Source organism: Solanum tuberosum, unplaced genomic scaffold, assembly GCF_000226075.1.
Source record: "Solanum tuberosum cultivar DM 1-3 516 R44 unplaced genomic scaffold, SolTub_3.0 scf00104, whole genome shotgun sequence".
NCBI lineage: Eukaryota > Viridiplantae > Streptophyta > Magnoliopsida > Solanales > Solanaceae > Solanum > Solanum tuberosum.
Window position 1 is genome coordinate 43,543 of NW_006239030.1, and position 4,875 is coordinate 48,417.

Sequence of the window (4,875 nt, forward strand, 5' to 3'; positions counted from 1 at the left end):
AATTATGAGAATAAGTTATATTTTATTTTTCTCTCAAAGAAAATTAAAGATGAAATAAATTATTATATGACATCATTGCTTATTCTTATGCATATGTAACAATTTGTTTTTTTCGCTATTCTTTTCTTGCTTGAAATGTATTTAGCAGTTTTCTTTTCATTTTTTATTACTTTGTGAATATAATAATGTAGTATTTTTTTTTATTGTCTTAGCTACATAATTATAAAATCTATGCCTATATATTATTTAATTGTGGTCTTTGATAAGATTGTAACATGACACGTCTTTTATGCAATCAATTTATTTATCCTTTTTTAATTTTTACCCATTATATTTTTCAGTCATTTATTTATTTTTACAAATAAAATCAATGCACAATGATTAATGTACTTAATGTCATAATAATATTATATATTAAAGTTATGATAACTCATGTCTCTTATCTTCTTTATAACTTCTACTAGTGTACTTATCCGCGCTTCGCGCGAAATTGACTATATTTTTTAAATAATTGATGTCTTTAATTGACTATTTTCAATAAAAATGTATAAAAAGCAATACAAATCAAGTCACGATCTTGATGTTGTCTATTCAAAAAATTGCTAGAAAGATATTTTCAAACTTTAATTTCCGCTTAACATTGCCGATAAAAAGAAGAAAAACATAAAAATTATCTTAAGAAAAAAAAAATTAGTTGATTATATAACATTACATCGGAGATTATACTTTGTAATGGAAAATAAAAGAATTGAAACACATAATATATAATAAAATATATATTTATAAGAAATCATGATGTGATTAGTAATTTGATGTGTACTTATCTACTCGATTATATAAAAAATCATCATAGAGTGACAAAATATTAAATTTTTTAGAGTACATGAAGTGTCAAGTTGTAGAAAGGTATACCAAGAGTTGGATCAATGTTTGTCCCTAACACATGTAGAGGAGTGGAAGAGTTTTATAACATTAATCTAATTCTTATTGAAGTCATCACTAAAAAAATTAATATATGATAATAACTATTCAAAAAACAACTCCTTTAATGTGAAAAATTAAGCTAGATAATTTTTACTTTAAATAATTATAAGTTAAATACATATTAATCACAAATGCACATTTATTATAGCATAATTGTAAAATAACTTTTTATTATATATGTACACATAAATGAGAATTCTTTCTACATTCTTTTCATTAAATAATTTATCTATTAATTAAAAGTTTTAAAAATACTAAAAAGATGATTTATTTATTTCTAATATGATAGACCATATCATATATTTTTAGGAGCAATACTATCTAATTGCTATAAGAAATGCACCATAGGTAATATTATACCTTTCAACAATGACAAAAAAATAGGGAAAATGCATAAGTACCTCCCCCAGCCTATGCCCAAAATCCCTGAGACACACTTAATCTTTACTAAGATCCTATTACGCCCCCGAACTTATTTTATATATAATTTTCTACTCCTTTTCGACCTACGTGGCACTATCCTTGAAAAAATTGTCAACACGCGCTGGGCCCACAAGATAGTGCCACGTAGGCCGAAAAGGGGTAGAAAATTATATATAAAATAAGTTCGGGGGCGTAATAGGATCTTAGTAAAGATTAAGTGTGTCTCAGGGATTTTGGGCATAGGCTGGGGGAGGTACTTATGCATTTTCCCAAAAAAATAGAATATTAATTAGAAATTGACAAACAGATACACACATATAAAGGAGTGGAAGAGTTTTATAACATTAATTTGATTATTATTGTAGTCATCACTAAAAAAAAAATATGATAATAACTATTCAAAAGATAACTCCTTCTTTAATGTGAAAAATAAGATAGATTAATTTTTGCTTTAAATATATATTAATCACAAATGCACTTTTATTATAGCATAACTATAAAAATAACTTTTTATTTTATGTGTACAAATAAATGAAAAAAAAGTCTCATTCTTTTCATTAAATAATTTATTTATTAATTAAAAGCTTTAAAAATACTAAAAAGATGATTTACTTATATATTTTTAGGGGTAATAATACCTAATAGCTATGAGAAATGTACCATAGGTAATATTATACCTTTCAACAATGACAAAAAATTATAATATTAATTAGAAATTGACAAACAGATACACACATATAAGGGAGTGAAATTTTTTTATAACATCAATCTAATTATCATTGTAGTCATCACTAAAAAAGATTAATATATGATAATAACTATTCAAAAGATAACTCTGATAGATAATTTTTTCTTTAAATAATTATAAGTTAAATATATATTAATCTCAAACGCACATTTATTATAGCATAACTATAAAATAGCTTTGAAAATTTTTTCTTCATTCTTTTCATTAAATGCTTTATTTATTAATTACAAGTTTTAAAAACACTAAAAAGATGGTTTACTTATTTATTTTGTGATTGATGTCTAATATGATAGACCATATAATATATTTTTAGGGGTAACAATATCTTATAGCTATGAGAAATGTACCATAGGTAATATTATACCTTTCAACAATGACAAAAAAATTTAGAATATTAATTAGAAATTGACTAACAAATACATACAAAAACAAAAATATGATACTTTTCATCTTCATTCATTCGCATAATAATAATGTTAGTAGATATCTAATAAAAATATATATATATATAATAACATTAATTGAAATCAAAACAATACATTAATTAATCTTCAAAATATTTGGAAACCATTCAAAGTTATATGACCATCTCTTTTGATGAATCTTCCAAGATAATTAAGTTTCCTTCTTCATTTTGATGAAGTTGTACCAAACTAATTAATGTGAACATCTCTATGATGAATTTTTGAAGAATATATATATGATTTTTATCAAAGTGAAGACAATGTCATGACATTATTAAGTACATTTATGAAATAAAAAGAAAGAATGAAAAAATGGAAATGGACATTGAACATCTCTAAAGATGATTGTTATTTATAGATTGGGTAAACCATAACAATAGTTAGAAAGAAGTTGAAGAGGCATATTATTTAAGTAGGGAAAATAAATAGATGGAGATTTTTTGTAACTTATTAGACATAATTAGAATAGTAAATATGATTGAATTTTTAAATTAATAAACAATTATTTATTGAGAAAATGAAGAAAAACAATTTATAAATGGGAATGGAGGCCATAGAGAGGTGCCACATCACCTTTCTCTATGTTTCTCCTTTATATATATCTATATATATATATATATATATAGAGAGAGAGAGAGAGAGAGAGATTCTTAAATATTATTGATAACTCCTATTTGTTTCATTGTATATTTTAAAACATTTCTTTAATATATAAATAGTAAACAAATGTGATGAAAAAGACGTAACGTGAAAGTTCAAAAAAATAAATTAATATCAAAATTGGTGTTATCATAAATGATCGAGTACTCAAAAGATAGATAAGATTTAAACATAAAATGTATTGTTTTCAACTTAATACATAGATTATTGTTTCAAAATATGACCTCTAAATTGTTTGTTCTACCATATGCATATAAAGTCTATTTAGCATATTGAAAAAACATAATCATGTTTCATATGAAGGCAAAAAATTACATTGTCTTTTATGTCACTGGCTTGAATATAAATATTCCATACTACTTCATTATAATTAAAAATTAGCAATTCATAGAATTATTTTTTATAAATGATAAAATAATTTAATTTATTAATTTTCATTACAACCGTGCGAATCACGAATAGTTTCACTAGTACATATATATATATAAAAGAACAAAATGATTTTTTTAAAAAAATACAATATTTTAAATTTTTTTTTTGGAGGGGGAGGTGGTAGGTGGTTGGGGTAAGTGTGGATTAAAAAAATGAAAATTTAATTATTTGTTTAAAATTTTTTTTTTTTTTGTGGAAAGCGGGGGTGGGACAGTCAGGAGTTGAGCAGGGTAAAAAAATAAAAAAAATCTAACTTTGAACTATTTTTCAAAAATTAAATTTTAAGTTGCTAATTTTTTTGTTGGGGGGAGGGGATAGTTTGGGTGTAGTAACAAAATAAATTGATTTTTTTAAAAAAAGAAAATTTTAAAAATTTTAGTTTTTTGAATGGGGAGGTCGGGGTACGGAGTGAAGTAAGGAAAAAATATTATTTGAGGAAAATAAGTTTATTTGAGAAATATTTTCTAAAATATTTAAGCCAACCAAACATAAGAAAATTAAGAAACATTTTCTAGAATGAGAGATAAAAATGAATTAAGTAAAAAAGAAAGTAAAGATATTGGAAGAGTAAAGTAAATGAAATAAAATGAGTAAAGTAAATAAAAAAGAAAAGTCAAAGGTGGTTTTCTTTTTTTGAAGGAAAATTTAGGTGGTTTTGGAGCCAAAGCCAAAAGGCTATTTCTGTCATTTCGCAGTGTTATGCCAGGTCGTGCCATTTAATTTACCCAAAAACGAAAAATAGAACTAAAACTTCAAATCTAAACGGCATTGATCATGTGACTTGATATGACTATTACTTTTTCAATGTGTACTTTTTTTTAATTGTACGAGTTATCTTTTTTTTTTACCTTATTCTTTTTCTAATTTTATTTTTATACATTCTATCCTTCTCTCTTCTTCTCTTCTATTTCTTCTCTCTTTCTCTTTTCTAATCTTACATCTCTCTTATTCAAAGCTTAAGAATTTACTTGATCTATTGATAATTTCAATTTTAAAAAAATATAGTTTATGTTTTAAATTTGGAGAAAAATATATCGCAGCAGTTCAATTTATTTTCGGAAATCAAGTCTTCATAGTTCTTGAATCCGGTAATATCATTCTAATTTCTAATATTACTTTTGTTTTGTGTCTTATGTTTATTATATTTTTTATTTGATATTGTAA